Source organism: Dipodomys merriami, unplaced genomic scaffold, assembly GCF_024711535.1.
Source record: "Dipodomys merriami isolate MVZ:Mamm:240054 unplaced genomic scaffold, mDipMer1.0.p SCAF_53, whole genome shotgun sequence".
NCBI lineage: Eukaryota > Metazoa > Chordata > Mammalia > Rodentia > Heteromyidae > Dipodomys > Dipodomys merriami.
In genome coordinates this window covers 7364235-7386935 of record NW_027206102.1, presented here as the reverse complement: position 1 = coordinate 7386935, position 22701 = coordinate 7364235, and the positions used below count along the sequence as shown (strand labels likewise).

The window sequence follows — 22701 nt, the reverse complement described above, 5'->3', positions numbered from 1 at the left end:
GAGCATGGACATGGTAGTCATTTCAACAGTTTTCAAATTGTGGCTCATCAGTAGAGACAACCAAGTCAAATCTCACTAAAGCAATACTAAAACATATATAAAAAAACTATTTGGATTTCATTACTAACTTCTTTTTTCAAGTGTGTGTGTATGTGTGTGTGTGTGTTTGTGTGTGTGTGTGTGTGTGTGTGTGTGTGTGTGTGTGTGTGTGTGTGTGTGTGTGTTTGTGGTGTCAGATTTTGTATGGGACCGCATTGGTTCTTAAAAAACAACATATTGGTACTATCCTTTAGGTTTCCCATTCAAGACTCGTGGCATTCTAACTCTACCACTTGAAACACACAATTCTGCTGGTTATCTGGAGTCAACATGTAATGGATATGTCAATCTAGGTTGGTTTCAAAGTATGATTTTCAGATCTCACTCTCTGAAGTATATAAGCTATAAGAGTGAGCTTCAATGCTCAGCCCAGTATTTCCAGAAAGTTACTTAATCTTTCTGAATCTCAGAAAGTGAAAAGAACTACTTTGTAGAACTTAGAATATGGTGGGAGTTATGACTGGTTGCATGAAGTATAAGTGTTTGGGATTTGTGGACAGAGACTAACACTCTCATAAAACAACTGATGTTTATATTGAAATGAATTCCAGCAATTGGAAACAAGAGGAATTTTTCTGTTCTTATTTATCCATTGATGGGTAGTGAGGGGGCCACAGAAACTCAAGAAGGACAGGGGAGAAAATGCAGCAGTGGTTCTCTGTAGATATTATGCTGACAATGAACTATACCACTTGTGGACAGGGATGGGGGGGGGAAACAGAGAGAGAGTGCAAAGGAAGTGATGAGACTGTCCAGTAAGAAATGAACTCATTACCTGACTTACAAAATGGTGACCCATGTGTACACTTCCTTAACAATAACAATTTTTAAAATCCAGGTTGATAATTTTCTTCTCCAGTTTTTGATAGAGGTCCTTAAGACTCAGATCCACCTATGGAGCTTTTAAATGTTACGTTATATGATAATTAATATACAGCCAGAATCTCTTAAGAAATATTGTAAAAAGTATTCCATTCTTAGTAACTTTCTTTTTGAGTGCAGATTATCTATGTTGTTGGCAGAGCTATTTTTTACTTTTTGTTTTCAGTACTTGTCAAGTGTTGAAATCCTTCTTAAAGCTTTGTGACAGAGGTCCAATATGTCTTGGCACCCTGCCACTAGGTATCATGATAATGAACCTTTGAAATTAATGTCCTTGATTATGAGTTTTATTTATTTATTTTTTGTTTTTGTTGGTGAACTCTGGGCCTAGTCACTGTCTCTCAGCATTTCAGCTGAAGGCTAGTGTTCTACTACTTGAGTCACAGCACAATTTCTGGCTTTTTCTGCTTACATGGTGCTGAGGAATCCAACCCAGGGCCTCACGCATGCAAGGTAAGCAGTATACCACTGAGACACCTTCTCAGCCCCTATGAGTCGTTCTTTTGTGCATTGATTTTTTAGGCAAATCTATTGAGCAAGTACATTCATTTTGCCACTAGATATAATCAAAATTATGAATTATCTGATATTTTAACGAATAAAACTGTCGGAATTGTTTGTCTCCTCATGCCAAAATCACAAAGTAGGGTATTTTATACTAAAACCACAAAAGAAATTCAAGATCTTGGTGCTAACAAGAGAATTCAAAATGGTTTTTCATTATGAATACTGAGCTCAAAACTCTTCTAATACTTATTTATAAATGCAAACTAAAGGGGAAAATCAATCAGGAAGTAAAAATTATATTGATTGTTAATTTTTAAAGCGGAAAATATGATCATTGATGGCAGACTAAAGACACAGTAATACCACAGCCCTGTATGCTCAATAAGAAATAAGAACCTTTTATTGAAAAATTGAGCTGGAAAGTGAACATCAGGCAAAGGCAAGTAGTCAGAGACTACCACCAACAAAGAAACACCACAATGTATATCTCAGAAAAAGGAAACAATTTCAGAACAACACTCATCATCTGTATCCGTGATTTCAATAATACATGTACCCTTCCCTACACACACACACACACACACACACACACACACACACAGTATGCAACAGCTCAACCTACTCACAAACATCCACTCATCATGAACCCAGTTCTTCCTGTAATATTTGAAATTTTAAAAGTTTTAAGTATTGTAAATAATTAATAACAGATGCATAAGCAATCATTTTCTTAATAGCACTCTGCTATGGAAGTGAGAGTTCATGATTATTATAACTACCTAAAACATCTCTGAATCTGGAAAGAATTTAAAAAAAGACAATCTGAATTTTGGGACTATATTTCTACCAGCTATTCTGCAAAGGATTAATGAAATGATACTTATAAGATCTAAAAATTAAGTACTAAATTAATACAATGAATACATGAGTAAGTGAAAGACACTAATCAGAGAGACCTATGCTGCCTCCAGCTCTCAGCCAGCTGCACACTGTGGCACCCTTGATGCCACCTGGGCCACGTGGTTGTGTTCCCCAGAGCACTGGCCATATTGGAGTTGGAGCTGGGGGTGGGGGTTGGGAGAGGAGGGTAAGACATGGGGGATACTGCACTAGGGTTGGAGCTGGGGGTGATGGGGAGGGGAGTATAGGCTGCAGGGGAGGCTGCACTGGAGTTGGGGCTGGGGGTGTTGGGGAGTGGAAAGTAGGCCCTGGCAAAGGCTGGTGAGGGGAGGAAGGAGGGGGGAAGGTCAGCTTCTCTGACAGCAGCCACCCCTATGTTGGCTAGCTTCTGGGAAGGGTCTGTGAGTTGGGATGGTTGGGGCGGATCCCCTGGGGCCTGGCAGCCTCATGAGGAGAGGAAGGAGTCTCAAGTCCTGCTAAAGTAGACAACGAGAAATGAGAGAACCAGTGGATGAAGAATTTCAACAAAAAGGGTAGGACTTGGAGGCAAACTCTGGGGACGTGGAGGGTGGAGGCCACCGGACTCAAGCTGCAGTGATGCCTCTCTCGATACCCCTGGCAGTTTGTGAGGGCCAGCTCCACTGCTGTGGGATCAGCCTATGACTGGTTTTGCACTGGGCACCAGGAACGGCCAGCCCAGCCTCAGCCTGCCCTCACGGAGCAGCGGCAGGTAGGTCATGCACAGTGGGTTGAAGGAAAAATGCCTGGCCAATGCTGTTTCAGCCCAGTCAGGACAAGGGCCACCGGGGATGTTCCAGCTGTAGATAAGGACTGAACCATGGACAAGACCAGGTGAGTCCTCTGGGGACCAGCATGGTGGCTGTCACATGTGTGCGGGGAACTTCCTTAGCTTGCCCTAGGGGTTTCCACAGAAAGGCTCATTCACTCTGGTGCCTCTCACACCTTCTGGATTCCAGCTGTCCTCCGGTCTCCTGCCACATTCAAGTACAGTGTCAACTCCATGCCATTGAGTGGTCATTACATAGATGCTCATAGGGCTTCTCAAACCTGGTTCACCATGCATGCAAGGCTTATGGTGTGCCATCCTCCAGGCAAAGTGTACCCCTGTTTCAGCTTGACCACCCATACCTACAGGACCATGAACTGCATTCTTACACACAAAGCCAGGGATACACAAGGCTATGCTGCAGTCTAAGTTATCCTATCCCTCATCCTGCTCAAGTGTGGGGTGGCTGTGGAGCCAACTGCACCATCACATTTGATTATCTCAGTGGAAGAAGAAAAAAATCTTCATTGTCCGAGATACAGCTGCCCCTGGGTTTCTATGTGTACAAGAGGTGTGTGTGTGTGTGTGTGTGTGTGTGTGTGTGTGTGTGTGGTGTGTGTGTGTGTGTGTGTGACGTGAGAGAGTAAGACAGAGCAGAGGTTATGAATAAAACACTTCTTTCCTTCAGCACTGAGTTTTGGTATCCAGTGGGTTTCCCCCCTCCACCAATCCTTAGTAAACATTCTAAAGTTGTCCCTTTGTATACTTTTGTCTCTTGATCTTCCTGATGATCAGATTCCTATGGTCTGTGTGTGAACTTCAGCATTTGCTTCATGAAAGTGGTGCCTTTTTAAACATCTTTTATGAAGCTCTTTGATCTCTTTAAATGCAATTTGTGCTGTGTTAATGTGTTACTTAGCCAAACTGTTTGTACCTAGGCTGTGACTTAATTTTGAGATTATCTTAGCACTAATATGAGATACTATCATTTCAATCTACATTTCTAGTGAAAGAAGTTCAACATCTTTATTGAAATAATTGCCTGGGTGTAAACAAACACAAAACCAGTGTTATAAATGTACAATCACTAGATTTTAGTAAATTGTGGACCACTGAAATAAATTTTTTAACTAATGTTAATAATTGGAATAGGAAAAAATCACAAATTATAAAACTTAAAAATTGATCAAATACCAAAAAAGACACTGATCAGGAATGAAGTACAAATGCTAATGTTTAATAAATAAATGAAATATTTGAAATTCTTATCCACATAGGAAATACATACCCAAAAGTCCCTGAGATCCCATCTTACACATTAAAATACTTATAGCCACTCAAACAAATAAACACAAATGCTGGAGAGTTTGTGTGTCATTGTAACCGAGTACAACTCATATGTAGCTCAGAGTGGAAGTTTACACAATACCAAAAACAACCCCACATATTTTAATGACCTTTACAGTAACTTGGATACATATTGAAGGAATATGATTCAACATGAACATCCATGTTAATGGCAGCAGTATTCATAACAACCAAGATCTGCAATCAACCTAGGTGTACCAGTAAAAGGAATAAACAAAATAGGCTATTCATAGCTATAAACATATTCTGGAATATAAGAGAAGTTAATGCTTCTACTTTTACATTGCAAAGTATTTTTGGATATACGCCTAATACTATTCTCATGGGCTTTTCTGGCATTGTGTTTTTTCTTTTGTGAGAAATGTCAATATTGATTTTCAAAGTAGTTACTACAGGTTAAAGATATCCTGTAAGGGGCTGGGAAGGTGGCTCAGTGGTAGAGCACTTGTCTTGCATGCCTGAGGCCCTGGGTTCGATTCCTCAGCACCACATAAGCAAAAAGTAAAAAGCCTGAAGTGGCGCTGTGGCTCAAGTGATAGAGCGCTAGCCTTGAGCTGAAGAGCTGAGGGACAGCGCCCAGGTCCAGAGTTCAGGCCTCACGACCGCACCCCCCCCCCAAAAAAAAGATATCCTGTAATAGGTGAATATTAGACCAAAAGGTAAATATATCAGTGAACACATACAGGACCATCATAAGTAGTTTATAATTTGAAGCAATTTTAAGAAGGCAACAATTGAGAAAAAAAAGATAATGCTAGAAGTTAAATAACAAATTATTTTGAAAAGTTGAATGAAGAAGGTATAAAATAAGTCTCATCAAAAACTGTTGAATGATAGAAGATGGATGAAGGTTAGAAAAACATTCATCTGCATGGCCAATTTGAATGAAGTAAATTCATATTTGGTATACACAGACGACACATTCCAATTCATAAAATACACTTAAAATGTTTATGAGAAGACAAGTCAGGATCTGTCTTTTGGATATGTAATAGCAAAAATTCACAGAAGGACCAGAACTGTGAAAAAGAGAGAGTATGGCCAAAATTGTTGATGTGATTGATTGAATATATCTGTGTTTGTGTGGAAAAGGAGGAAAGAAGATGAAGAAAACATATGGGGTGCTGATCAAGATATATTTTCACATTTATAAACAAGGAAAAATATGAAAAATGTGCAACTAATTAGTGTTAATTTAACAAAACATTTTGCTCAAGTTTTAAAAATGAAACTATAAAAAATAACAATAACATCAAATAAATAGGGCATTGAAGAAAATGTCCCATAGACAGATTTTCCCCATAATTTGTTTTATTTCATAAGAAACGGATTAAAATAAAATGTAATTACATCTGAAGATGTTAACACTTTCAAAGGTCATTTTTAGAATCCAGCAAAGAAAAGTATCAGAGAAGTAGAGAGTAAGAACCACCTGTGCTATGGATGAAGATATTTAGTAGAACTTTGTGATGAAACAACGTGCTCTCTTTTCCTAATCAACATAGTCCAGGTCACCTACCTTTTTACAGAACACTTGTAGTCAGAGAAGTAGAGTTACTAATTAGGTAGTAATTTATTACTTTTATTCCCTAATCTTATTATGTGATTCCTGAATGATGTGAGTGATCCTAGGAGATTTTCTGACCTCATTTTCATGGTGTCTAATTCCTCCCCCGCCCATGATTCTTCTGCTAGTCTCATTTTTCCTTGTTTCTGAACTCAACTACTGTGATCTTTGGGGTCATGAAAAAGAGTTGGAGAAATGTATGACTTGGAGTCGGTGCTTTCACTCCAGCTCAGAGGAACTATTGAAGGACCTCCACCTGATCTTCAGAATCAGATATTAATTGACCTCTTTGGAAATGGAGAAATTCAGGCAGAATCTGTCATTCCTTGACTTTCTCTGAAGAGATTTTGTACTAGGGCACAATTCAGAGGATGAGCTTTCCCACCAACCACCACAGCCTTGACAGAAGGAACAGATTTAAAACTGAAAGTGGTCTCAGTTCCCAAAGGGCCAATGGGAATCCAGGAGAACACACATTCCTCCTGATTAGGGACCTTCTAGTAAGAATAGAAACTGGACAAAGTCTAATGTAGAGATTAACTGAGACTGGACCTAAGAGTGACACAAAAGAATTTCCCTTTCTTTGACTACAATTGTGTTGTTTAGTGAGACATGACACCTTCCTTCATATCAGAAAATGTACTAGGTGAATTATGTCACTGCCACTATGTGGGAGGTCAGTTCCTTGGAGGAGAAGGGGTTAAATGTTGTGACCACCAGTTTTTTCTCTAGGCCGTTATCTCTCCCATGCCTTCCCCTGCCAGGAATATGTTGCTTCTTTCCTGCATTCAACTACTTGTGTACCATAGGGTATTCTTTTTCTAGTATCTTACATTCACAGTAGCATAGGCCCAGGCTCTGCTCCTTCCAAGAGGTGACAACAAGATCAGATTTGTACTGAATATGAATCATATTGAAAAAAAATAACTGAAATTAATAACACCCTTTCATACTTGCATATTTACTAACAGACAACTTCCTGGTTGCTCATTCTGTAGTTTCAATTCTTTAGTGGCAAGCACCATTCTAAGAGGTCTTTCCTGGCCACTGAAAATTGAACTCACTAGAAGCTGAAAAGTTTCATTTTGTGTGGTGGTGGATACTGGTGGCTCACATCTATAATCCTAGCTAGTCATGAGGCTGAGATCTGAGAATTGTGGTTCTAAGCTAGTATGGGAAGAAAGTCTATGAGATTTGTCTCTAGTTAATCAACAAAAAAACAGAAGTGGTACTCTGTCCCAAAGTGGTAGAGGGCTGAGGGACAGTACTCAGGCCCTTAGTTCATGCCTCGTGACCAACAAAAAGGAAGTTTCATTTTTCTACCATGGTGTCTTCTAACATACTATGTGCTTTATCTGTAAGTCTTCTTAAGGTTCCTGTGTCTCACTCAAGTAGATTTTTTCCTTCAAAAATAAGAAAGTCTACAAAGTCTACCTATTGTACAATCACTAAGTTTGGAATAAACATTTGTTAACTGTTGGTGTGCAGACATTAGACTAATTCTTAATTTAAAGAAATTATGTTGGCCTTCATTCCACTTGAACAATTGTGTGGAAAATAGATATATCTTTGGATTCCTTTGGTTCTTTCTAGAATCTATATTCTCCAGATTGTGTTTCCATTGATGCAGAAAAGTTCCAAATTGTGGCAACTATTATTTATTGTATTGGTAGTTTTAAGCATGGAAAAACGGATCAAAGATATTTCAAATTTAATTTTGTGAAAAATGTTCATTCATTATCTACATTCACAAAACATAAATTACTAAAGGAACTGTTTCTTTGGTAAAAAAAAAAATGAGCATTCGGGTTAGAAATAGTCTCTTCCATGTAGGAGTCTTGGAGGGTCTGCCTATATAGTGATCTCACTTTGAGAATTAGTTTGCCATAATGGGTCTTTTCAACACTTCTTGTTTGGCACTAGAAGCCTGGTGAAACAAACACATTTGTCTATGATTCTCTTTCAGGAAGTCCATGGCTGACATTGATTGTGTTAGATAATAATTGTCCTCCTACCATTTCCTTCTAAGTAATTTTACTTATATTTGTGATTTTGGGAGTTGTATCAGGTTATATGTAACCATATCCTGTGGAGCAATTTAAAGAAGGAAACTTCAGTATCTGTGTTATAATGTAGTGGTATCATAAAAGTTCCTCATATTTTACAATATAATATAAGTAACAATGATTATCTTATCAACTCTAGCTAAATTATGTATCATTAGGCATTATGATAATAGTGTCTGAAAGTTCACAGATCACTTTATTTTCAAAAAATCAAAGTAATCAGAATATTGATATTTTTGAAAAGTATATTATAAGGCACGGATATTTCCAAAGACAATGTTACCCACAAGACATTTCGTTTCTTATTTTGTCATGTAGCTAATTTAACTTTACTTTTTATCCAAATTATAACTTACGATTTACTACTTGTGCTACAAAAAATGAAGCACAAATTTATTTTTTGTCTTTTTTACTCATTTGTATTTATCATTGTGCAAAGTGGTTTCAATTCAATGAGTTTGTTTATAAGTACAATGCATCTTGATTAGTGTTCCATTAATCTACCCATCTTTCCCCAAACTACCCATCTTCCAAGTTACATGGTTCCATTTTTACATTGATATCATTAATATAATGATTACATTTGCCATCCCTTCCTCTTTTCATTAATCTGCCCCCTCTTTTCTTAAACTTCTTCTAGAGCTGAACATCATTTCCCTTTCTGCTACTTATTTGCTTGAACTCGTCATTGTTTGTTAGTTATTCAGAGAATCATCATCACTGAAATACTTTCATGAGCATACTGAGTATTGGATTTTTAAATTTCATTTTGATTTCAACTTGTACACAGGAGTTGACATTCATTATGAGTACATGAGTACAATCTCACCTCTTTCATAATTTTCCCCAGCACTCTCACTCCCACCTTTTCCTCAAGTTTCTTCATTTGGTAGGATATGCATTAAGTTAGAGCACTGAATTTCACTCCACTTTATTGCTTCATTTATCTATTTCTTCCCACCTTGACTCCATCTGTACCTCTGAATACTTGATTCGTAGTGGTTATTTTGTTGGAATGTGAGTTAGCTATTCTAAGGAATTACATTATTTGAATTATTCTCTGAACTAACCATATTTCAGTTCATACCTAGGTGTATAGTTGGATCCCACCACAAAGTGTGCATATTGTATTGATCTATATTATGTCTAACTTCCTATATAACAGAAAATATATCTCATTTGTCTCTCTGGGTTTGGCTTTCTTCCCTTACTTCATTTAGCATGATTTTCCCCAATTTTTTTCCTTTCTTTGCAAATGATTCATTATCATTCTTTTGAATGGATAAATAAAATTCTGTTGTGCATGTACGTGTGTATGTACGTATGTATATATATGCATATATATATGAATGTATACAAATACATGTATATCTATATGCATATAGCTATCATATTTTCCTGATCTACCTGTCCACTGAGAGTCATAGTCCATGTCTAAATGTGATTTCTTGTACTATTATGCTTTTGCTTTCAATGTTTTGGAAAATAACTAAATATCATTTAGTTATTTGTGCATGCAGGCTATTCTATAACAAAAATCATTTGTTGGTATATGTTTCTTTTTATGTTGGCTCCTATAAATCACAGGGGTTCATAATTGCATATGAATCTGTTTTTAAGAGCAACACTAAATATTTGCTTGTATATAGTTGACACTTGCTAATAATTTATTATAAAATTATATATACATACATATGCATATAGAGTTTATATATATTGACACACATATATGCCTATAAATGCATGCATATAGAATATATATATATATATATGTATATACACAAACATATGTGTGCTAGTACTAGAAATTAAATTCAGGGCCTAGTTTCTTTTGGTTTTCCTTTTTGCTCAAGGTTGACATTCTTCCATTTGAGCCACAGCTCCTTGTTTTGCTTTTTGTTTCTTAGTTGTAGATAAGAGTATCATGGTCCATTTTACCTTGTCTGTCGTGAAACTTCGATCCTCAGATTTCAGCCTTCTACATAGTTAGGTTTAAAGGCATGCAGCATTAAAACTAGCCCTATTATGTTTGAATTAAAAATATATTTAAAGAATGATACCTTGTAGTATTTTCAAATAAATCTTTTCATTTAAATAAAACATACTGCTCAATTTTTTTTTCTTATTCCAACTCACCTACCAAGAAAGGAAAAGAAAAATGTGAAACTGGAGAACCTCTGAATGTAACCATTCTCAAGCCTGCTAGCCACAGTTTCTTTGCTGGAAAATAGAACAGGATGCTATCATATACAGTGAAGAGCATATACATGCTCTTCACTGAAGCTTCTGAAAGGCTGATGACAATGAGGACAAGCAACTTTATCCATGAAATGTCACAAAGGATACGCTATGTTCGGTGACTCTAGTGGATAAGTGTAGTCAACGTTAGAGGATGGTCATAGCGATGAGAATAATCAAAGGTTTATATGGGATTACAGAGGTGTGTTTTCTTGAAGATGAATGCTCTTGATTTTGTTGCTAAGCTTGTCATCCCTCGTGAAGTCTCTTGTCTTGCTGCTGGTCCTTTTTAACTGTTTACTCATTTGCTTCAACTGGGCCTTCTTTTCACTTAAAAGGATTATTAACTCCATGTGGTCCTGGTAAGTTATGAAAATAGGAAGCTCCATTATTACTCCATCTTTCTTTTCTACTTTTTATTTGTTCCACTATGAGAATATGAACTCAAGGCCTGGACACTGTGTTTTAGCTTTTTCTGTTAAGGTACTCCATAACTTGAGGTAAAGCTACATTTCCATGGCTTTGGAGAACTAAAGGGAGATTTTTGTCTGGACTGGATTTGAACTTCAATCTTCAGTTTGCAGACTTCTGAATAGTTAAGATTATAGGATTGAGCCGTTAGTGCCTGGCCCCCAAAGCATTTATTTCTTAGCCACAAACATGGGATGCGTCTTATAGAGTTTTGTAATTGAGAAATTCTCATCATATGTGAGAGTTAATGCAATTTCACAGGGAAAGGTTGGAAAGTCAAGAAGTGCTCACTAAACGAACTCAAAATATGGTTTGTTCTTACTTTCTTGATACAACAGCCTCACTGATTTCTCTCATGGATATCTTCTAATCTACTTCTAATTTTACTTCTAATTCACAAGTGGATATAACTCAGTTTCATTTAACTACATGAATTCTTGTTACATGTGTTACTGAACTACATTACATCTGAGGCCTAGTGACTACCTGAAATCATCAATTTAATCATAAATGACCCCTGCTCTTTTGCAATAACTTAGACTCCTTCAGGGGTCTGAGACACCAAGATACTTCAGGAGACACAAGCCCCTTCTCCTATCAGACTTGCCAATGCAGAAGAAGCAACTGTTCCCTTCAACCCTTATAGAAAACTTGCCTGTAACATGAGATTCTCAGCAGTGAGAAGGGTGTTCAAACTACACCTGCCTGGACACTGCTGGCTCACCTTCTGAAACGTCTCAAGCCTTTCATCAATAATGCTGTCTGCTGTATGTAGAATTGTTGTTTGTCTACACCAGCCATCCAGACATCTCCTTATTCTGTTCATTGAATAGGATCCACGAATTGAGTCTGTCTACAATCTCCTCTTTGCTGATAATCACCTACAGAGAAAAATGCATTTGGCTGTTGAAGACAGCAAAAAAAATGGTGCCCTTCCCTCTTATTAATGGAGTGTGAATTTCATTCATTTTAGTCAGCATCTTTGAGGACTTATATCTGTGTTTTTCCTCTCAGAAACCTAGGGTTCAACATCATCAGACATTCTCATGAAGTAACAACTCTAAGTGACCAACAACACTTTTACCCATTGCAAATCTATTACCATCAGGTCACAACAAACCTTATAAACAAGAAAGGCTGAATATATTAAGCACCCCATAAATTCTTCTGCTTTATATCCTTTCAATATGTATTTTCGAATGATGATAACCTAAATTAATTCTGATGATATTTTTTCTCTTAAAATTAATCAAATTCTTACATGATTAAGGCCAAATGTCCTGTTTATTTAATTAAAAAAACTATAATTCACATAATGTAAAACCAAATATTTATAAAACAACATATCAGGAAGATTCATATAGATAGATAGATAGATAGACAGATAGATAGATAGATAGATAGATAGATAGATAGATAGATAGATAGATATAGATAGATAGATAGATAGATAGATAGATAGATAGATAGATAGATAGATAGATATAGATATAGATATAGATATAGATATAGATATAGATATGATGGAAGATTCATACATAGTAAAATAAAAGAAACCTTAAACCAATGCCCATCACTCATTTGATCCTGCACCTGTAGTGGAAGAGGGTGATTTTACCTATAAATCATGGAAATGTCATCTCAATCCAGTCTACTCTACACAGGCTAACCCCAAAATACCCAATGCTTCATTACTTACAAACAACTCTAGCAAGTAGACTTTATTTAGCATAGGATTCTCCTCCCTACAATGATAAATGGATTATGCTAATAAATTTGAAAGTAAATAGTTTAAAACAGCCTGGCTGAGAGTACAAAAGGATTTTGAGGTCTTAAAAATCTTGAAATACTTCCAGTTAAAAAGGGGCCACAGAAGGCCCATTGCTAAAGTTTTAACATGAAGTTCATAAATACGAAAGCAAAGGGATTTTCTTCTTACACACAAAAAAACTCATCAAGGATTTTTGAGTGAAGCAAAATTACCAACTGTAGCACCATCTACCCAGCCAAATGTATTGAAAGGGTTTGAAAGTCTATCCCTAGAAACCCAAGTTTTGTTTCTAACTCTCTGACATGTATTTATTTCAACTTTTAAAACTTTAGTTTTTCATGGCTCAGAATCCCTAGTTAATCTCACAATGGCCCTACATACTGCTCTACATTAACTTTTGGAGAACTTTCCTAGAACACCAAACACATTCTTTTTGTATAAAATTTGAATAGAAAATTTAAATTGACTTTTAAAAATGAGACGAATAAATGCTCATTCTGATATAAAATATAGGTCAACACTTCAATTTAGAGGACAATGAAGTTAATATTTAGTTGAAATTTATTTACTAATTATATATATATATATATATAAGTTGATAAATACGTGACATCTCCTTTTAAAAAACTAAAAAAATTATTGTTTCTGAAGTAGTCATCACATACAATTTCTCTTCAACTGGCATTATTTTGGGGCTAATTTTCTAAATTAAAGAGTGTAAGAAATGTTTTTTAAAATATAATTAGTGCAGATTTCTAAGCAAAAGTTTCATCTGGCTATGGACACATATTTTGTTGGTTTGTCCAGTTATCTTTGTGGTGACTATCAAACTAAGAATTTTAGGAAAACTAGGCAAACTGTCACTAGCCATACCTAGGATTATTTTATGTTCTATTTATTTTAATTTTTGTGCTGATCTTGGGATTTGCATGCATTGCCTGAACAATTTCCGTAAAATTTTTCTGCTCAAGGTTATGACTTTAAAACTTGGGCCACAGTTCTACATCCAACCTTTTGGTTGTTAATTAGAGAAAAGACTCATAGACATTCTATCATTAGGCCCAACTTCACACCAAGCTTCTCAGTATCCATAATATCAAGGACTATAACCATGAGCCACTGTTAGCTACATGATGTGTTTTTTAAAGCATCTGTAAATAATAATAGAAAACTATCACCATTACTAAAGGCTCAAACCTGTAAATCTAGCAATTTCAGAGGCTGAAATCTATAAGATCATGTTTTAAAACTAGACTTGTCAGACAATTCAGAGTTTATTTGTTTAACCTGCAGGACCCAGGGTTTAAGTCAGGCCTAGGCACTGTATATGAGTTACTTTTGATTAAGGCTAGTGCTCTACCTCTTGAGCCACAGTGACACTTCCAGCTTTTCCTAAGTAGATATTAGACGGAAGTGGTAAGGAAACCTCACAGTTTCGCTCTTAACTGTCATCCAAAAACTAAGCCTTCAAAGTAGCAAATCAGAGATTCTTACCTTCAACTAAGCAGCAATAAAAATACTGAAGGTGTGATTCAAGTGGTATAGTGTCAGCCTTGCTTGGAAAAAGTTATGGCAATTCAAGCCTCAGTATTGGCACATATGTACACAGAAGCATGCACATACATACATATAAAGGGTCCTATACTCAATTCCCTGGGATTAAAAAAATAAAATATTAAATTAAATTAGGACAAAAATAAGAAATTCAAATTCCTAAAAAAACAAAAACAAAAACAAAAACTACCATAGCCGGGTGGTGGTGGCTCACACATAAAATCCTAACTAATCAGGAGGCTGAGATCTGAGGATCACAATTCAAAGCTAGCCCAGGAAGGAAAAGTCCATGAGACTCTTATCTCCAAGGAACCACACAGAAAACTGGATGTGGCACTGTAGCTAAAGTGGTAGAGCATTAGCCTTGAGCTGAAGAGCTTAGGGATAGCACCCAGGCCCAGAAGTCAATCCCCACGACCAAGAAAAACAAACAAACAAACAAAAAACTGCCATAACTGAATTGTGACTTAGGTGGTAGATTTCTTTCTTCCCATAAATGAGGTATGAGTTCAATCCCGAGTTGTTCATACCAAAGCAATCCAATAAAAGCACACTAAGAACTATCTAAAAAAAATATGTCATTCGTTGTAAAGAAAATTAAAACTTATGAAAATAATTGAAAGAGAGCTAAAAGGAGAACCATGGCTCAATAGTGAACAGCAACTTAAGCCATATCGCCATTTCCAGGTTTTAGCTATTTATTGGCAAAATGAATATCACAGACATTGCTGCTTGGGATCCCTTTGAATCTGGATCCTCAGATTTCAGCCTCCTATGTAACTGGGATTACAGGTGTAAGGCACCAGCAATCTGAGATATGCATTTATTTTGTCATGTTATGTGGCAAATTATCACAAATTTATTTGTTTGGCCACTGAATACAAACTATTGTAGGATATAAGATTGGGCTGGTAACTTGGGTGTGGTTTGTCTATAGTAGCTGCTCAGTTTCTAGCAGGGGCAACTACCCTATAGTCTCTCACAGAATGTGGGGATCTCTTACAAGCTTACGGGATGCCTAGTAGGGTTTAAGTTCTGTGGTGGTGAGACTGTGGTTTCTGCTTTCTGGTCTCCTATCATACAGCCACTGTTGTCAGCTCCTAGGCACCCCCATACTTTCTTGACAAACATATTCTCCTTACTGTTTGCTTCATTCTGTTTGCATCACTGACTTCTAGAAAGGCCTTAATTTGCACTCACACCTTGGAAATAACTCATTCCAACTCTTGTGGGAACTAATTACATTTGTAGAATCTGTTTAATTTTGTTATCTACCGGAGCATATAGTGGGGTTAGATCCTGCCAGACTGGAAGATAAAAGACTTCCTAAGGGTCTGAGTTGTTGTGTATCACCTGATACACATAAAAAGCTATTTATTGGGGCTGGGAAGGTGGCTCAGTGGTAGAGCGCTGGCCTTGCATCCATGAGGCCCTGGGTTCGATTCCTCAGCACCACATAAGCAGAAAAAAATCCGGAAGTGGCATTGTGGCTCAAGTGGTACAGTGCTAGCCTTGAGCTGAAGAGATGAGGGACAGCGCCCAGACCCAGAGTTCAGGCCCATGACCAGACCCCCTCCCCCCCAAAAAAAGCTATTTATTATCTGGGCACTGGTGGCTCATTCCTGTAATCCTAGCTATCTGGAGGATGAGATCTGAGGCTCCCAGTTCAAAGGCAGCCTGGGAATGAAAGGTTTATCTCCAATTAACCACTCAGAAAGATGGAAGTGGTACTGTAGCTCAACTGGTAGAGCACTCACTTTGAGCTGAAGAGCTGAAGGATTGCCACGCCGACTCCAGTGGAGTCTGCTTAGCATGGGAAACCATCTATCAGACCTAAGATAGGGGCTTCAGAGACCTATCTCTGAGTTTTGGGACTTTACCGAAGTCTACCTCAGAGAATGGGGCTTTACAGAAACCTATCTCCAAGTTTTGGGACATCACCGAAGTCTACCTCGGAGAATAGGGCTTCTAAGAGGCCTACTCCTGGAAAAAGGCTGGCAAGCCCCTGGGAAAGATGTGTTTCTGCCTTTCTTTTCCTCACTGTAGAAGAGTGCCTATTAATCTTTTACTGTTTCTGCTGTTCATTGTACTTACTCATTGTCAACGTTCCCTTATTCAAAGCTCTTTCTTAAGAGTGTTGACGACTCCAATATCTGATGAGTGTCTTAAAAATATGACTAACTCACCAGAGTTAAGTGCTACCCTGAAACCCCTCTTATGGAGGCTAGTAGACAACTCATAAGCAAATATAAAAGTATTGGGGGTTTCACAATGTCACTTCAGCAGAAGGAATTGTTTGTAAGAGATTTGCAAAAAGCTGTAGGCATGGCTAGAACAGAAAGAATGTATGGCAATTGCTGAGGTAACTACTTAGGAGAAAGAACTTCTTATTACTCTCTTTCATTTACTAAGATACTTGCTAAATCTAAGTCTCGTTGGTGTTTACTATTAAAGAAGGAACAGAAAAGATCTGATGGGACAGTTAAGGCCTCTATAGAAATAAGGTAATGGTTAGTTGGTGACAAACATAAAATCCCATTATATTTCTTAGAGATAAGACGGAAACAAGTGCCTATCAGGCAACCAGCTGGTGACCACCCAAGAATGAAGCCCTGCAGCAAGATTATGTAACCTTTTGCCCTTTCTTATGGAGATTTTTGCTATAAAAGTCTGTTATCCTCTGCATTAAATCGCACTCAGCATCCACTCCTCTTGTGTGTGAGTTGTCTGTTTGCCATCTCCCCACATATTCCAGTTCCTCCCCTAGGTGTCCTCTGTCATCCCGACAGAATCCGGTCCGCGGCAAAGGATTGCACAGAGACCAGATTTGAATCCCCAGAGTTGAAAAAAAAAGAAAAACATTGAAAAAAGCTATTTATTATTCTAAGTGTCCTCAATTTCAGACACTGGTAATGTTGAGTTATTGTTTGACATTAACCAATGAAGTGTGAAATTTAAGAAAATGAAAGATAGTTCCTTGGGTGGAGTGGAAAATATTTCGGCAGTTATAGGAAATGAAACACAATTAGGAGTTAAATTGAGGATACATTCAATGGCAGTGGCTGTGGCTTCAGAGATGGGACAGAGCTAAACATGTTAGACATATGTTAAAAAGAGAACATGGGGCTTTGAATGTGGTTTAGTGGTACAGTGCTTGCCTAGCATGCATGTAGCCCTGGGTTCAATTACTCAGTACCACATAAACAGAAAAAGCCAGAAGTTGCCCTGTGGCTCAGGTCAAAGGGTGCAAGACTTGTGCAAAAAAGAAGCTCAGTGACAGTGTGCAGGCCCTGAGTTCATGCTCCAGGACTGCCAAAAAATAAAAAGAGAGAACATGTCAATAATGAATGAGGGAGGGATCCAGAAACCAAATTCCTCACTGAATATTTTCTCTATTTCAATATCATTCCAGAGAGAAAAATTAGGCATAAAGATGGTCCAGAAAGAACATATCTCATGAAGTAATACAAGATTTAAAAAAAAATATGGAACACTTCACATATTTGCATGTCATCCTTGTGCAGGGACCATGCTAATCTCTGTATCGATCCAAATTTAGTATATGTGCTGCCAAAGCGAGCACTACAAAAAAAATTTTTTTTACTGCAACTGGCCTGTAGAGACAATCCATCAGACATAATTGTGACTTGCAATAGCACAAGAGCTCATTGTAATAGCACAAGTGCTATCTGGATATTATGTATGGGTCCTGAGCATTGATAAGAGCCTAGGTGCTATTCCTATTTTTTTCCTCAAGAATATTACTCTATTACTTAAACCACAGCCCCATTTCTGACTTTTCTGGTGAGGAAATGGAGATAAGAGTGTCATGGACTTTTCCTGGCTCACCTGGCATAACATTGGGATAACACCTGGGATAATATTAATAATGTTATCCCAAAATCTCAGCATTCTGAAGAGCTAGAATTATAGTTATGAGCCATTAGTACACAGAAAAGTATTTATTTTTCAGTGGAATGAATTAAGAATACAGATTCTTAAGGAAAATTCACCCTCAGTACTAAGTAAATCATCAAGAACAGTTCACGTAGATACACACACACACACACACACACAAGCATACAAGCAGACACAAAAACCCACATAAACGTCTCAGGAATCTGTATCTCTTTCCCCTAAAGAGTAGTATGGTCTAATGGGCAAACTGTGGTGTCACAGTCATGTAATCCCAGATATCAAGTGGTAGGGGTATAGGAGCATGGGGTACTGAGGATGACTTGGGTGAAGTTAGCACAAAATCCTATATTAAAAGCAAACTGAAAAAGAAAGAAAAAGAGTTGGGTGCATGTAGGCACAAGTGGCAATTTATGTGCCTAGTAAGTTTAAGGCCCTCAGTTTAATCCTCACTTCCATGAAAAAGACAAAAAGAATAAAATCTCAGTCCATTTTGTCATTGTTTAAAATCAATTAAGCTGTATACTTCATGAGGAATATAAGGTCTATTTCAAGCCTAATAGTAGTAGCTGGATAGTCTATATAGCATGGTAGCACATGGGACAAGGCCCTGTAGGTGCATCATATCACAGAGGATCTCAGCATCATGGTATGTGCTAGAATGACAGGGAGTAAGGGGCATAGGTTGCTTTTAACAACTGATAACAGTGATAACGTTAGTCCCTTGAGAGTTGATGAGATAATATTTATCCATTTATGACTGAAACATCTTTTAAAGGTTCTACTTCCTGACACTGCTACATTGAATAGTTAAACTTCAGTATGAGCTTTGATGGTGACAGACCATTAACAGCTTTCTGACAGAGGCAGGTGAGACCATTGGAAGCCAAGGATGTTAATACAACTAGGCACCTTGGACTGCTTCGATCTCATTGATTCTGATATTTACTGTACTTGGGGCCATCTCACAGTCAAGATCCATCAAGTCCATGTCTGTTCCATGTGCCAGTTTCAGTTATGCTGAGTGTTATATAAACCACTAGACAATAGGGAGAAATAGGATGGAGATAGGCACAAAAATGTAAGTTTGGCATTCTTCTTGGCCCTTAAATAACATTAAAAGATTTATGTAGGTAAGTCACGAGAAAGCTCTATGTCATTATAAAATACATATAGCCATGTAATAACTACTCTATCACCCTGAAAGATACCTTGTAGAACAGCTTGTTTACACATAACACAGACACTCCTATGAACACAAAAGATGGAAAAAACAAACAAGTTCCGGTTTACAAAAGTAATTGTCAACCTCAGAGTCAAAGCAGACACCCTGAAAACAGTACTGGAAAGAATAGGAAAAACACTAGGTCTCCTTGGCACAGGTCAAAATTTCCTTAATAGAGACCCAGAAACACAACAAATCAAAGAAAGGTTGCACAAATGGGATTTCATGAAACTGCAGAGCTTGTGCATGGCAAAGGACATAACTAGCAAAATCCATAGAAAGCCCACCGATTAGGAGAAGATTAGCCATACAACAGACAAGGATCTCATATCTAAAATGTGCTTGGAACTCACAAAAATATATCCTCCAAAAACAAATCCTCAAAGAAACAACCGCACAATAAATAAGTGGGCTAAAGAATTAAAGAGAAATTTCTCTGAAGAGGAAAGAAGATGGCCAACAGACACATAAAGAAATGCTCAACATTTCTAGCCATAAAAGAAAAGCAAATCACCAAAATTACTCAAGCTGATTTAAAATTTGGCAAAGGAGCAGGGTATAAAAATAACCGTCAAAAATCAATGGCTTTTTTGTATGCCAATAATGAGAAAAGCGTGGTTGAAATCAGGAAAGCAACTCCATTCATAACAGCACCCCCAAAAACATACCTAGGAATTAATTTAACCAAAGAAGGGAAGGACCTCTATAATGAAAACTTTAAAAACCTGAAAAGGGAAATCAAAACAGAACTTACAAAGTGGTAAAAGCTCCCATGTTCCTGGATTGGAAAGATCAACATCGTGAAAATGGCAATACTTTCCAAGGGTTTCTACCAATTTAATTCAATACCTATCAATATTCCAACCCCTTTCTTCAACGAATTAAAAGAGGCTATCCAAAAATTCATATAGAACAATAAAAAACCCAGAATAGAAAAAAAATATCCTTAACATAAAGAACAGTGATGAAGGAATATCAATACCAAATTTCAAACTCTACTACAAAGCCATCGTAATTAAAACATCTTGGTACTGGCACAAGAACGGACATCAGGAACAATGGAATAGAGTTGAAAAGGCAGAAATGAAAGTACAGACATATAGCTACCTAATCTTCGATAAGGGAGCTAAAAAAATAGAATGGAAGAAAGCCTCTTAAGTAAATTGTGCTGGCAAAATTGGTTAATCACTTGTAGAAAACTTAAGCTAGATCCTTATATATCAATCTGCACCAGAATCAATTCCAAATGGATCAAAGCCCTCTGAGTCAAAGCAGACACTCTGATGGAATAGGATGGAATAGGAGAAACCCTAGGTCTCCTTGGCACAGGCCGAATTTTTTTTTAATGGAGACCCAGAAACACAACAAATCAAAGAAAGGTTGGACAAATGGGATTGCATGAAATTGCAGAGCTTCTACATGGCAAAGGACATAGTTAACAAGATCAATAGAAAGCCTATGGATTGGGAAAAGATCTTCACTAGCCATTAAACAGACAAGGGTCTCATATCTAAAATATACCTGTAACTCAAAAAATTAAATCTCCCAACAACAAATCCTCAAAGAAACCACTTCTCCATAAAAAAGTGGGCTAAAGACTCAAAAAGAAACTTTTCTGAAGAGAAAAGAAGGATGGCCAATAGACACATGAAGAAATGCTCAACCTCCCTAGCCATAAAAGAAATGCAAATAAAAAGAACAGAAATACCATCTCACCACAGTTAGAATGGCTATAATCAAGAACTCTAATAGCAACAGATGCTGGAGGGGATGTGGATAGAAGGAAACCTTACTGTATTGTTGTGGGAGTGTAAACGTGTTCAACCACTTTGGAAAGTATATGGAGGTTCCTCAGAAGACTCCACATAGAGCTCCCCTATGACCCAGAACTAGCACTTTTGGGCATTTACCCAAATGTTCACAAACAAGATCATACTAATGCTACCAGCACGACTATGTTTATTGCAGCATTATTTACCATAACTAAGATATGGAACCAACCCAGATACCCTTCAGTTGATGAATGGATCAAGAAAATGTGGTATATATACACAATTCTATGCCTCCATAGAATTTCTTTGTCCCATTTGTTAGGAAATGGAAAGACTTGGAACAAATTATATTAAGTGAAATAAGCCATACCCAAAGAAACATAGATCCCATGGTTTCTCTTATTTGCAATAACTAGTATATGTCTGAGAAAAACAGAAATTTTTAGACAAGTTGATGTTAGGCGAAATGAACCCCAAGATAATTTTTTTTCTTTCTTGTGATTGTTTCCAACATATTTATAAATTGATTTCTTTGTTGCTTTGTATGTACCTCCCCCATGGTATAACTCCTGTTTTCACTGCATTTGATTCTGGTACCCTGCATCTTGTATATACATTTTTCTAATTTGGAGAGGGTTAGGGAAAACACAAAATGCTTAAATAGGGATACAGGTTGACCCATTGTAAAAATGCAATGTACAAGGCCCTACGTTAAAAACAAACATTAGAACTTCGGAGGTGGGGAGAATACTCGTGGAGGTGGGAGAGAAGGAATGGTAGGGGAAAAACAAAGGAGGAGGTAACAATGCTTGATAGGAAATATACTTGATAGGAAATTACCTTACTCATTTAATTGTAACCCCTCTGAACAGTATTTTTTATAATAAAAGACATACAAAAATTAATTCAATGTATGATTATGGACTGGGCCTTCCACTTACTTTCACACTTCAAACTGGGATCTCTATCTGTCTTTATTTATTTATTTTTTAAAATCAGGAATGCTACACAAATATGCGAGTCATCATTGCACAAGGGCCATGCTAATCTCTGTATCGTTCCATTTTTTATATATGCTGCCAAAGTGAGCAATCTTTAATTTTTTGTTAATCTTTTTTTCAAGGATAAATCTAATAACACTGTCCCCTAATTTTGTATAAAATTAGTTTTGGACATATATTTAATATGTAATATATTTGTGAGATATATACGTATATACATACTATTTGTCTGCAGGAGTTGGGCACACTGAAACAATTGAAGGCACTGATTTAATTTCACGGCTGTCATTCTATTTTAAGACTTTTAAAAATCAAAACATAGATGACCATAATTTCATCGAATGTCCTGTCCAATATTGATTTGTGTGTATCAGGCAGGCTGTACCTCATGTCCCACAAGAGTGCAAGAATAATAGGGTTTAGCTCATTACATAGTGGCTCATCAAGACATAGGAAATATCCCTCAGTTTGGTTGAGATGATCTCCATTGTTTGTTCTATACTATGCCTCTGCTTTGGCTCTGCAGTTTACCATTTCAAGATGATATTTGGTTCTTTTTGAGACAGATGAATGGAGAA

At 37.1% G+C, this 22701-nt stretch overlaps 1 non-coding gene and 1 pseudogene across 1 annotated transcript; both read right to left on the bottom strand.

Annotated features, from left to right (window-relative positions):
- Positions 1–17689: 17689 nt before the first annotated feature.
- On the bottom strand, positions 17690–17793 carry LOC138811485 (U6 spliceosomal RNA). The gene has a single exon (XR_011367416.1). It is a non-coding gene; the product is annotated as a U6 spliceosomal RNA (small nuclear RNA).
- Positions 17794–22112: 4319 nt separating this feature from the next.
- On the bottom strand, positions 22113–22212 carry LOC138811471 (U6 spliceosomal RNA; annotated as a pseudogene).
- Between the last annotated feature and the right edge of the window lie 489 nt (positions 22213–22701).